Here is a 14,873-nt window from a genome sequence, read left to right on the forward strand (position 1 = left end):
CCGTTTCATCTCTCTTTGCCCTTGAAGAAGAACACCAATAGTATCATGCATTGAAGGTTGAGGTGGATGTGATGGCTCATTATTTGGGAGGAAAGGTTCATAATAAGAGGGTGGTTCATCACATCTTTTCCACTTGTTTCACAGCACACTTTAATTCCTTGCTTTCAAATTGAGATTTCTTAGCCATGAAAGCTTCGGGTGCTGTTTGGTTTATCGCTCGGTCCAATTGATGCAAGGTTGCTTGAAATCGATCCATTGTTTCCTTGAGACGATCCCTTGACTCTTGTCCTGCTCGGATATCATAAGTAGGATCATAAGGCTCTTGGATTGATGGATATGGATGTGGTGTATATGGAGGTGGTGGTCCTTGGGAGTAACTAGGTTGGAATTGGGGTGGATCTATGTATAGCTCATATGGCTCATAGGGTGGTTGATATGGTGGATAAAGGTTAGAATCATGTGATAATGTTTGGTAGTAGAGGCTTGTGAGTATGGTGGTCCAGAGTTGTGTTGAGGAGGCGGTTCATAATCATATGGTGGGCCTTGTTGGTAACTACAAGGGGGTCCACCATATCCATCATCTTGGTACGCTCCCTGGAATGGCTCTTGACTATAGTAATTTGGTGGAGGTTGGTTGTCACGAAAGGGTCCACCATAACTATTGTCTCGGCACACATTGTGGAATGGTCTTTGTCTGTGGCACTGTGGAAGGTGTTGTTGCCGAAAGGGTTGATCAGATCCTCGTGGCTCCTTCCATCTCTGATTGTTTTAACCTTGATGCATGTTCCTATTATAATTTCCATTCCTTGTAACAACATTGGAACCAAACTCAAAGCGATGGGGGTGAGAACTCATAGCAACTAATAAAAATTAAAAACGAAAATAAAATCAGATAAACAAGAAAAATAAAATATTTATAATAACCAATAATAAGGCACACGTTTGCAATTCCCCGGCAACGGCGCCATTTTGACAAATAGGATTCTTGCTAGTAAAGAAGTTTATAAAAATAATCGCATTGGTAGTATAGTTTCTAAACCAACAGAGAATCCTTTCGTACAAAAGTTTGGTTGTCACAAGTAACAAAACCCAATAAAATTTATAACCGAAGTATTTAAACCTCGGGTCGTCTTCTCAAGGAATTGCAGGGAGGTATGATTTATTATTGGTTATGTAAAAACATATGTTTTTGGGTTTTTTAAAATAAGGAACAAGTAATTTAAATGACAAGAAAAATAAATTAATAATAATAAAATCTCTTTATAAGAACTTGAGGTCCTATCCTAGTTATCCTTATCAGGTGTGATGAGAATTGGATTCTGCTCCCACTTTAATTAACCCTTGCTAAACAAAGAAAAGTCAAGTGGACAAATTGATTTGATCCTCAGATCCTAGTCAACTCCTATGGAAAGACTAGAGTTATTGGAGTACAAATTAATCAACAAAGAATTCCAATTTCAATCAACAGCTGAGTTTGATAACTCAAGTGTTACTAATTATTTAACCAAAGCCAAAAGAGAAAAATATCTTAAATTAAATTAAAAGTATCCATAACATAAAATAAAGCAAAATCAAATTTGAAATACCTCAAATTGTATTAAATAGAAAATCAATATAAACATAAAGAGTTCATAAACTAAATTGAGAAAATAAATAAAAGGGACATTTAACCTGGAAATTGAGAAGAAGAAATCCTAAATCCTAACCTAAGAGAGAGGAGAACATCTCTCTCTAAAAACTACATCTAATCCTAAAAATTGTGAATTATGAGAACGTGTTCAAGTATATCCTGAGTCTCTGCATGTTCCCTGGCTTTATTCTGCGTTTCTGGGCCGAAAACTGGGTCAAAACGCGGCCCGAAATCGCCCCAGCGATTTCTGTTAATTCTGCAGATTGCACTTGTCACGCGTACGCGTCGGTCACGCGTACGCGTCGGTCACGCGTACGCGTCGGTTACACGTACGCGTCACTGGCCGAATTCCCTTTCCACACGTGCCTGTCAGGCGCACGCTCGCGTCGTTGTACTGATCTGCTTCCACGTGTACGCGTCAAGCACGCATACGCGTCGCTGTAATTTTCTCCGTTTTGCGTGCACGCGTGAGCCATGTGTGCGCGTCACTTCTTGCTGGTTGTCTCCTTTATGTTCCTTCTATTTTTGCAAGCTTCCTCTCCATTCTCTAAGCCATTCCTGCCCTATAAAGCCTGAAACACTTAACGCACAGATAACGGCATCGAATGGTATAAAGGAGAAATTAAAATACACAATTTGAAGCTTTAGGAAGCAAGTTTTCAATCATAGAATAAATCCAGAAGGAATTGTAAAACTATGCAAATCATATGACTAAGTGGGTGAAAAGCTGATAAAAACCACTCAAATTAGCACAAGATAAACCATAAAATGGTGGTTTATCATTCCCCACACTTAGTTGATACACAATCTCTATCTTAAGCTAACCAAAGGTTCAATTGGGTTATTTAATTATTTTTCCACTGAAGGCTAGTGATGTGGTAAAATATAAAACAAATGGGGATTAAAAGGCTCAAAGTGGCTAACAAAGGTAATTAAAAGGGTAGGCTATTTGGGATAAGTGAGCTAGTAACAAATGATGGCCTCAATCATATGCATGCATATAAATACACTAAACATTAGACATATAGAGTGGAACAAACTATAGATTACAATTATAAAGAAGAAAACACACAAGAATAAAATGTTATGGTTAAATAGTGTAACCATGTAATTAAGCTCAAATCTCACAGGTTGTGTGTTCTTAGCCATAATTCATGTTCTAATTTATAGTCTTCAAACAAGTTTAACAAAAAATTTTCAATTTAAATTAGTGAAATATTATAAAATAGGGTTTTGAAAGAAGTTTATTACTTTAACCAAGCAAACATACATGCAAACAATTATTATCATACAATCTATTCTATCTAACAAAAGAAAAACTAAAATGTTGGTGTTAAGAGAGAGATTACCTCCGGAAGTCAGGTACTGACCGACCTCCCTACACTTAAAGCTTGGCACCGTCCTCGGTGCCATCAGTTAGGAACAAAGGGGGTTGGTAACAATGTGAAAAGTTGTGTGTTCTTAGCTACAATTCATGTTCTAATTTATAGTCTTCAAACAAGTTTAACACAAATTTTCAATTTAAATTAGTGAAATGCTATAAAATAGGTTCTTGAAAAGAATTTATCACTCCAACCAAGTAGTGGTAAAATATGCACAAAATCAAGCAAACATGCAAATGCAACAACTAACAAATTAACATCGGTGTTGAAAGGAAGGTAACTAACCCACGGAAGTCAGTATCAACCTCCCCACACTTAAAGATTGCACCGTCCTCGGTGCATGCTAAGATGTGCAAGTGGGCGGGCTGCTATAACTGACGCTTTTCTCTCAAAAGAATGTGTAGATGGACTTGTCTGTTGCCCCATATAGAAGTTCTTCCTTGTCCTTCTTCGGTGGCCAGCCTAAAAGAAGAGAAAAAAGAAGAAAAGTAACCCAGAAACAAAGATAGGAAACAATTAAAATATGGGTGGATTAATGCCAAATAATGAGGGTCTCAATTACATGGTAGCTACAACATGCAAGTGAGAGAACAGTAGAAGCACATGGCATATCAATAGTGCAAAAATTACAACGATGGGGAAGAGATATTGGGTAATGGAAGACAATATAAATTCATATCAATGCAAAAGGAACACAGGTATCATAAAAGATTGGCATTGACAGAAAAATAATAGTACCCAACAGTGTAAAACAAGTCACTAAGAACCAAAATAATACCAGAAAAGATACAACAGTTGAATAAGAACAATCAACACCAATGGAATAATAATAAACTAAAAAAATAAAATAAAAGTATGCACAAGATTAAAATGCAGTGAATGAAAGTATGCAAATAAATCAGGTAAAATAGAATGAAAGTGAAGAAGGATGAGAAGTTAAAGAGATGAAGAAGAAGAAAGTAAGAAAGGAGGAGGAAAGAAGAAAAGATAGAAGAAAAGGGAAGGAAACTAAAAACGGGACGTGACGCGTGCGCGCAGGGCACGCGTGCGCGTGAAAATTGTCCTAGCCATGTGACGCGTACGCATCTGGCACGTGCACGCGTGGGTGGTCTGAAAGCGAAAGGACGCGCACGCGTACGCGTGATAACCCGCGTGGTTCCAGTACCATGGCATCATAACTCTCTGTTCAAGCACCTGTTTATGCCGATTTGAAATTCCACGCGTACGCGTCAGGGACGCTTACGCGTGGATTGGCAAAAACGCAGGAGACGCGTACGCGTGGCGTAGCTTGTGCGCCACGCACCCCTCCCGCGCGTCTCTCACGCAACTCTCTGTTTAGTTGCGCATACACATACAACGCGTGCACGTCATAGATGCTTGCGCGTCGATCCCCTTTTTTTGTATGAAGAATGCAGAATACAAATGCAGATGATTATGCAGAAATTATGAATGAAAACTTTTGTGAAAAACAAAATAAGATAAAACTAGGAATGAAAAGGGACGATTATACCATGGTGGGTTGTCTCCCACCTAGCACTTTTAGTTAAAGTCCTTAAGTTGGACATTTGGTGAGCTCTTTGTCATAGTGGCTTGTGCTTGAACTCGTGTTGAAATTTTCACCAATGCTTGGACTTCCAATAAGCTCTATCAACACCAGGTAAATTCCTCAAGCTTTGATGGAGTTCTTCACAAGCTTTGAGCTCCCACAATTGATCCTCATATATTCCCGGATCCCAAATCTTGATTCGACACCCGTCTTCAAGTTGATCATCAGGATTCCATTCGGGTGGTAAGCAATCCGAATTCTCACTAAGGCATCCAAATAGATTCCTAGACCCATTCATTCGAGCTTTACACCAACCCTTGCATTTAGATTTTGAGCTCCCAACCACAACGAACCTAGAATTGTGTTGCCAACCGCTAACCATCTTCCTCTTACTCTTAAAGCCACAAAGAGCTCGAAGCTGACCATCTATTTCAAGTAAGCCATATTCAAGTGGGCTAATTAAGCTTACAGATGAAAGATTTACCCACTTGAATGAAGGAATGGATGGTGATGGCTTTGGGGGAGAGGTCTCCAACAACTTTGGCAAGGTGATTTCCAACTCCATTCCCTTGAGCTCTTCCTTGACAACTTCCACCTCTTTACAAGCTTCTTCAATTTCAACCTCTTCCTCTTGGTAGCTTTCTTCTAATTCAATCTCTTCTTCATTACTTACCAAGGGCATGGGAGGTTGGGCTTCTTCTTCTTTAATCTCCATCTCTTGATCAACCTCTGCAAAGTCTTCAACCATGATATGCCTTGAAGGTTGTGCACCCTCCTCAGCATCAACATCAAACACCTTGGAAGGAGGCTTTATGGCTGGACTTTTCCATGGAGGTTCCGCATCTCCTAAGTATGCAACCACTTCTTCCTCTTCAATAATTGCTGCTTTGTCCAGTTGTTTTAGTATAAAATTATACTCCTCCTTGATGATTTCCTTTCCATGAAAACTCCCTTTAACTACTCTTTCATCTTCAAGGGTCTCTCCTACCTCCACATTTTGGGCCTCCTCTTGCTCCTCTGGAAATAAAGCCGTGTGTAACCGATCCATTGCGTCCCTAAGACAATCCCTTCTCTCTTGTTCTATGTCAGTAGCATGATTGGGATCATGTTGCTCTTGGATTGATGGATGTGGGTGCTCTTCCATGGAGGGTGGTGATGGGATGGAGAGATCATTATGGGGTTGAAAAGGGGGTGCACTAGAGCTTGAGGATTGAATATTGGAGGTATTCGATGATCCAATTTGGAAGACGAGGGCTTGTATAACGGAGGCCAGACCGGTAAGTGTGCTTTCCATGGTCTTTTGTCCTTGTGCAAGAGATTGAATCCTCTCGTCATAGGAAGATGAAGGGGGGCAATTGTTTTGGAATTGGGGTTGTTCTAAGTATGGCTCATAAGGCTCTTGGTATGGTGGGTAAGGATTAGGATCATATGGGGGTGTTTGGTGGTAAGGGGCTCGTGAGTATGGTGGTTCAAAATTATGTTGAGGAGGGGGGTCATAAGCATATGGTGGGGTTTGTTGGTAACTACAAGGGGGTCCACCATTTCCATTGTCTTGGTATGCACCTTGGAATGGCTCTTGCTCATAGTAAGTTGGAGGAGGTTGTTGCCAAGAGGGTTGATCAAATCCTTGTGACTCCTCCCATCTTTGATTGTTTCCAACCTTGATACATGTTCCCATTATAGTGTCCATTCCCTGCAACATAATTTGAACTAAACTCATAGCCAAAGGGGTGAGAATTCATAGTAGCAAGTAAAAACAAAAATTAATAAAAATTAATAAAAATAAACTCCTAGAACTAGAAACACTAACAAAGAAATGAAAAAGTAAATATTTACAATAACCAATAATAAGGCACACGTTTATTGGTGTTAGAAATTTAACTGGGTGACTGTTCTCTTCTATATTTTGCTTGTGGAGATAGTAGGGTGAGATTTGACAATTAGTACTAATTTTTGGGTTGCTTGCATATTGGATTTTATACTTTCCCTAACATATTTTACATGCATACCAAGTGTTTGTGAAAAGTCCATATGGCATTATAAATTCTTAATTATTCTATTCTTCTACTCTACTGCCTGTTTTTCACAAAATCCTTGCAACCTTTTATTAATTAATTATAATTGTCAATACAAACGTGATTGTTAGTTTGTTACATTGGATAATCAAATTAATCTCTTAATGCTTGATCTATGCTACTCATGCCTTTACCGGCATGCTAATAAACATCTTGCATCTAATTGTCTTAATTTATCATGCTATATTTCCATTGATGTCCTAATTACATGGAATCGCGACCATGTGTTTACGACACTCTTCTTTACCTTGGCATTGATTATCCTTTGTATTTTCCCCCTCCCGGTTCTAGCTATTTGATTTCATGTTCCTTTCTTTTCCCCCTTTTCAGGATGGCCACCGAGAAGGGAAGAGAAAAGCTTCTCAATGGGGTGACAAACAAGTTCCTACGCACATTCTTTGGAGAAAAAAGCATCAGTTAGAGCCACCCATCCACTTGCACATCTTAGCATGCACCGAGGATGGTGTAATCTTTAAGTGTGGGGAGGTCGATACCGACTTCCATGGGTTAGTTATTTTCTTCTCAACACCAATGTTTTATTTTCTGTGTTAGTTCATTGTTGCATTTGCATGTTTGATTGCATGTTTGTTTGATTTTGTGCATGTTTCACCACTACTTGGTTGAAGTGATAAATTCTTTTTCAAGAAACCTTTTACAGTATTTCACTAATTTGAATTAAAATTTTTATCAAACTTGCTTGAAGAATTTTATTTTGGAACATGGTTTAGAGCTCGAACACACAAAACCTGTGAGATTTTTGAGTTTATTTGATTAGTTGCATTTTATCAACCAATATTTTATTTTTGGTGTGTGTTGTTCTCTCTAAAATTGTGATCTTTGTCTTGCTTAATTCTATATTTCCATTGTTTGATGTATGCATGCACAAATCCTTTAGAAACATAGCATATCTAGGTACCTGCTGAATGGCATCAAAAAGTGGAATGGTTACCTCAACCTTTTTGAATATGTCTACCATTTTAGGGTCTAGTTCCATCTGCCTTCTGGGCTTCCTAGCAAGGTGTAGAAATGGAATAGGAATGGCGCCACTTGCAGCTTCTGCGTCCCTTGGTGCTTCATTCCTTGGCTGAGCTGATTCTTCTTCAACCCTGCCTTGTACTTCATCTTCCTCTTCAACATCATCCACTTCAACCATGTCCTCAACTGGGGCGTTTCCTTGCAAGCTTGGCTCCTCATGATTCCTCTCTTGTAGCGTGGTTCCGGACCTCAAAGTGATGGCGTTGATTTCACCTTTGGGGTTGGGTATAAGTTGAGAAGGAATTTCACTGGAGCTTGAAGGTAGATTATTGGAAGTATTCATTGATCCAATCTGTGAAGTAAGAGCTTGTACAGCAGAGGTCAGACCGTTTAAGGTGGAGCTAAGTGTACTCTGCATGTCTTGCTATCCTTGTGCAAGAGAACAAAACATCTCATCAGTAGAAGAGGAAGGGATGTAAGTGATTTGAGGGGTCTGCTGGTGGTTGTTCTAAGGCGCTTGGGACTGCTTTTGGTGAGGTGCTCTGTAAGGTTGGTTTTGGTTCTGCTGTCTGTTGTTGTTGTTCCACCTCTGATTTCCATTGTTGTCTCTGCCTCCTCTATTGTAGTTGTCCCTCCATCCTTGGTTGGAATTATCTCTCCATCCCTGGTTGGAATTATCTCTCCATCCCTGGTTGGAGTTGTCTTGCCAACTTTGATTGTGGTTTTCACCTTGGTTGTAATTGCCGCCTTGTTGATTGTATCCTTGATTTGGGCGGTCATAGAAGTTTTGAGTAGCTGCCAATGTGTTGTCTTCCTGTTGGAGCTGTGAACACTCATCAGTGTAATGAGTGTAATCAGCATATATTCCGCACACTCTTTGGGGAACCAACTGTTGACTTTGTTGTGGTGGGGGAGGCTGAGGTTGTTGTTGATTCAGTTGCATCTACTTCAGCAGGTTGGTCATCTCACATATAGCCTGTGTGAAGGCAATAGTCTCACTGCTAGAGAAAACCTCTGCAACAGCCCTGGGGTGGTTGTTCCTGTGCCTGTGATTCCGAGTGGACTCAGCTAGGTCACTGATCAGTTGCCACGCTTCATCTGCGGTCTTGTACTTTTTTAGAGAACCATTACTTGCACCATCCAATGTAGTCTTATCCCGAGGCTTCATGCCTTGAGTGAAGTAGCTGATCAACACCAACTTGTCAATCATGTGGTGGGGGCATGCGTCCATAAGATTCTTGAAGCGCTCCCAATACTCATAAAAAGTCTCTGATTCGCCTTGAATGATGCAGGAAATCTCTTTCCTCAGTCTATCCGTGACTTCAGTTGGAAAGTATTTTTCCAAGAATTCTCTCCTGAGCATATCCCAGTTGGTAACAACTGCTTCAGGCTGGGAGTAGTACCACTCCCTCGCCTTTTCCTCAAGAAAAAATGGGAAGGCAGTTAGCAGAATAGAAGTTTCATCTACACCATGACGCCTAACAGTAGAATAGGTTGTCTGAAAATCCCTGAGGTGCTTGATAGGCTCCTGAGCAGGTAAGCCATGAAACTTGGGTATCAAGTTGATTAGCGCAGTCTTCAGTTCAAAATCTGCAGCCAGATTTGGGTGACGCGCTTGATACGGTTGCAGTGTAAAGTTTGGAGCCCCTGCTTCCTGGAGAGTATCCTCCTGGGTGCTGCCATGTTACCTGCACGTAAATCCACAGAATCAGTAGTAGAGGAGCTTGTTTCTCCCTCAGATGGCGGTTCAGATTCGCCCTCAGATGAGACTGGTGAATTGATAACAACCACTTCACCACCCTCAGAGGCTAACCGACGCTGAGCTCGCCTAATACGTGAAAGAGTTCTTTCAATTTCAGGATCAAATGTGATTAAGCTCGGATCAGGCAGTGAATGCGTCATTCAATGAAAGAAACATATAGTTCATGGTAATAAAATAAAATAAAATATGCAAATAAATAAAATTATAAATATTTACACCATCTAATAAATTAGCACGCTATTGCAACTCTCCGGCAACGGCGCCAAAAATTGATGCGGGCAGAAATTAACCCATTAAGAAATCAATATAGAAATATGTTGCGGGTATAGTTCTTAACCAGCAAAAATCTGCTTATCAATTTAGAAAGGTTGTCAAAAAATTAGAATGAAAATACTGGGAGTATGAATCCCAGGTCGTCTCCCAACGAGTTGACAAAAGAGTGCTATTTTATTAATCAGGAGTTTTTCGAGAAATTTTGAGAGTTGAAGATAGGAAAATAAAGGATTGTGAATTGAAGCAATGTAAATTAAAGGAGATTTATATATTCAGAATAAAAAGCCTTGACCGGGGGTATGATTAATTGGAAGTTCTATCCTTGTTGGATTTTCTCAAGTGTAGTATCAAAAGGTTGTTATTTTCACATAGTTAACCCTTATTAAATAAAGGAAAGTCAAGTGATTGAGCTAACTCTTATTCGCAAATCCTAGTCCTCTCCCTTAGGAAGGACTAGCGTTAGTAAATAGAGAATTAGCCAACAACATCTAATTTAACTAATCACTTGAGCATTCCAACTCAAGGGTCTCCTTTTAATCAACCCCCAAGTCAAGTTGGGAGTCTACTCTGTCAAAATGAATACCATCTTCGTGGTTTTATAAGAGAAGTAAAAAGGGAACATAGTAATTAAGATCAATTGGAAGCAATTAAACGAATAATAAGATTAAATGGAAAAATACTTCTTGCATTAATGAATTCTAAAAATAATCTAATTGTAACTCTGAAAAAAGATTAAGGATATGGAAGAGTAAGGGAATAAGAAAACAAACTAGAATAGCAACTTCAACGAAGGTAATGACTCTTCTCAATATCCAAAGCAAAAGCATAAAACTAGAAATCTATGAATGTAAAAGAAAACCTAGAGGAAGAGTAATTTTTCTCTAGATTCCCAAACTAAACTAAAAACTATGATAATGAGAAGTGTATTCAATGAATGAATTGATTCCCCCACTTTGTAGCCTCTAATCTGTGTTTTCTGGGCCGAAAACTAGGTCAAAAATAGCCCAGAAATCGCCCCCATCAATTTCTGATACGTCCAGCACGTGGCTCTGTCATGCGTGCGCATCGCCTAGCAGCATGGCAACTATGGTAAATTAAATATCATTTTGAAGCCCCGGATGTTAGCTTTCCAACGCAACTAGAACCGCCTCATTTGGACCTCTGTAGCTCAAGTTATGGTCGATTTAGTACCAAGAGGTCAGGCTGGACAGCTCAGCAATTCCTTCAGTTTCTTGTATTCCTTCCACTTTTGCATGCTTCCTTTCCATCTTCTACGTCATTCCTGCCCTATAAACCCTGAAATCACTCAACACACATATCAAGGTATCGAATGGTAATGAGAGAGGATTAAACTTGGCAAATTTAAGGCCAAAGAAGCGTGTTTTTAATCATAGCACAGAATTAGGAAGGAAAATATAAAACGTGCGAATTCTGTGAATAAATGTGAGAATAGTGGATAAAATCCACTCAATTAAGCACAAGATGTACCACGAAATAGTGGTGCATCAGTACTGAAAGAATGGCACTAGCTGCAGGTTCCACCATGGTGGTGGACTTGGAGAAGCTGATGGTGCTGCTGCTGCTGCAATGGTTGGTTCTCCAAGCAAGATTGAGATGATGGAGAAGTGTCATGAACTTCTCAGATCTAAAACTGCTCAACAACAAAGACTTTTTGCTACTTCTCAACTCATGGGATCTTCAAGCTTTCCTTACTCTCCAAAGTGCATGAATTTCTTCATACAACAACAGCAGCAGTAGCAGTGAAAGAGGATTTATACCAGTTCGGAATTTAACAAAATAATTTCGTTGTGAGCATAGCCCAAACCGACAATCGATCTTCAAATCAATGTTTAATTTGGTTGTCACAAGTCCAACCCAATAAAAATAACCGAGAGTATTAATCCTGGGTCGTCTTCTCAAGAAATTGCAGTGAGGTATGCAAATTATTGGTTATGGCATCCAAGGGGTCGGGTTGGCAAAGAGGCAAGAAAATAAATGGCAAGTGAATGAAGCAAATAATTTAAGAAAGCAAGTAATAAAGAGAGACATTCATGGCAAGGATTGAGAATGTAGGCTTTCTATCCTAGTTATTAATTATCATACAATGATTAACAAGAATTTATCCTATTTCGTCATCTCCAACATCGGAAGAAGGTACAATGTAATCTTCAACATAGGGAGAAAGTCAAATAAGACTAGTTAATCTCAATCCAAAAGTCCTAATCAACTTACTAAAATTGAATTATCAAGAGATTAGAGTCAATAGAAATAATATTAACTAACAACTCTAGATTACCAATCTAAATTGGGTATTAATGACTCAAAATTGCCTAATTTCTCTTTCCAAGCCAAGAATGCTAAAAAATCTACTATAACATCCAACCAAGCATTTTGTCAAACACTTGAAAGGCATAAAATAAAAGCATAATAAATTTCAATGAAAGATAAATTCTACAACTACCAATTGTAAGAAAATAATAATAACAACTCAAATCAACAATAAAAGAACATCAAACATCAAATTGCATTAAAGAGGAATCCAAATCCAACAAGGGTGTTCATAAACATAAAAAGAGGCATAAAAAGAGAAATTAACAAGAAGAAACTAGAGAATTGAACTACTAGAGCATGAAAATGTAAAAGAAACAAGATGAAAGCAAGAAATTAAACCTAGATCTAAGAGGAAAATAAACCTAAGAACCCTAATTCTAGAGAGAAGAGGGAGCTTCTCTCTCTAGAAAACTAACCTACATGATCCTAAGCTAATCTAATTGCTCCCCCTTGACCCATCTTGAATTCTGCATGAAATAGTCTCAGAAATGAGTTGGATTTGGGCTTGGGCAGCTCAGAAATCGCCCCTAGCGAATTCACTTTAATGAGGTCACGTGATCAGCGTCACGCGTTCGTGCGGGTGACGCGTGCGCATCGTTGGCCAAAATTCCTCCTCACGCGTACGCGTGGGTGACGCGTGCGCGTGGCCTTCAATTATGCAAATGATCATTTCTTCATCAATTCTCCACTTTGCATGCTTTTCTCTTCACTTCTTCCATCCAATACTTGCCCTATGAACCTGAAATCACTCAACAAACATATCAAGGCATCGAGTGAAATTAAGGTGAATTAAATTTAGCTATTTTAAGGCCTAAAAAGTATGTTTTCACTCTTAAGCACAAATTTAGGGAGAATTGCAAAACCATGCTATTTCATTGAATAAATGTGAGAAAAGTTGATAAAATCCCCTAAATTAAGCACAAGATAAACCACAAAATTTGGGTTTATCAAACCTCCCCACACTTAATCTAAGCATGTCCTCATGCTAAACTCAAGAAAGAAACAAAGGGTATCAACATTTATTCAATGCAAACTACCTAAATGCAACCTATCTACATGCAATCTATCTAAATGAATGCATCTACTATGTCAAAGTAAATCAATTTCCAAGAAAACATGATGAACATGAGGGCTAAGGCAATAGCAACCAAGTCAAACCCATAATTGAATTGAGTTATTCAAAATAATTTACAAACTTGCTAGTGAAGAGATGATTATAGGTGCAAACATGTAATTGAGCAATCGAACCCTTACCAGATGTGTATCCGCTCTAGTCGCTCAAGTGTATAGGGTTGATTCACTTAATTCTCCCCTAATCATGCTTTTCAATATTTGTTTTTCATCTAACAATCAACAATTATTTCATGCATGCATACAAATATCATGAGGACGTATCCATAGGTTGTAATGGGGCTAGGGTCAAGGTAGGATTGTATTTGGTCAAGTGGACTAGAATTTGAATCTTTTATTAACTTAAACTTCCCACCTAACCTATATAACAACTGATGAGTCCATATTTTCCGATATATTTTAGCTTGATTTGAGTGGATTTCATCACATAAACCTACACTTAAGCACCATAATAGCATACTTTTGTGTTTGATCCCTAAATTGAGCCTAAATGTGAAAACATGCATTTTTTGTGCTTAAATTGAGCAATTTAATCTCACTTTTATTTCATTCGATGTCGTGATATGTTTGTTGAGTGATTTCAGGTCCTAGAGGCAAGAATGGTTTGGTAAAAGTGGAAGAAAGCATGTACAAGGGAGAAAACATGAAGAAAACAAGGAAAAGCACACACAGCGAAGTGTGCGTGCGCACAACCCTGCGTGCGTGCACACAAGCGAGGATTTCTATGTGTGCATGCGCACAAGCACCTGTGCGTATGCACAAGTCAACTTTCAGCCGAGTGTGCGGACGCACACGTCTGTGCATCCGCACAGGACCCAACACGTGATTTCATTAATGAAACACGTGCAACATATTTTCTAAGGCCTTTTGGCCCATTTTGGAAGGCTTGAAGGCTGAATTGGAGTGCTATATGAAGGGAAATTCAACACCTTTTAAAAGAGAGCTCACTTGTAGGGTAGAAACACATAGTAGGAGTAAGAGTAGTGTAGATTAGGTAATTCTCTCTTAGGGTTTTAATTAGGGTTTATAGAATTTTATACTTCAAGTTTGATTTTGGATTCTAGCAATTTCATTGTAAGTATTCCTTTAATTTCTCTTTTAATTACATTACTTGTTCTATACTTTCATCTATTTCAATTTCTCTTGTCAAGATATACATAGCTTTGCAATTTTGAGTTTTGGTTTATGAATTTGATGTTTGATGCTTATTTCATGTTTGTTGAGTTACTTTGGTTGCTTGTTATCATTTGTGGTTCATAGCTTTTATTATTTTCCCAATTTTGCCATGTTTTATGTTTATGCCCACTATGTGTTTGATGAAATGCCAATTTTGATTATGGGGTAATTTCCACCCCTTGGCTTGGGAAAAATGAGTTTATGGATTACTGGAGCCATAATGTCCAACATTTAGTGATAATTCTTGGGTTGTTAATTGCGCTTGTTCCCACTAACGCTAATTTGTTGCTAAGGTAATTAGCAAGCAAGCTAGGATTTGTGGGTTAAGAATACTTATGCTCATTTAACTTATTCTCCGATATGAGGGTTGACTTAGTGAGATTAATCCATCATAATTATCATAGTTGTGGTTATGGCAAGGAAGGGATTCCTTAACTCATCCCAAGTTAAGGGTTCATTTATGCTTTAAACCACTTTTCAATCACTTTATAGTTTTACTTGTCCATATTACATACATATTTAATTCCTTTATTACTTTATTAATTGCAATTTTGGCTTGTTCTTTTATCTCTTTATTTCTTTATTGCTTTCT

Source organism: Arachis ipaensis, chromosome B6 (genome assembly GCF_059453495.1).
Source record: "Arachis ipaensis isolate K30076 ecotype BB chromosome B6, ASM5945349v1, whole genome shotgun sequence".
Lineage (NCBI taxonomy): Eukaryota > Viridiplantae > Streptophyta > Magnoliopsida > Fabales > Fabaceae > Arachis > Arachis ipaensis.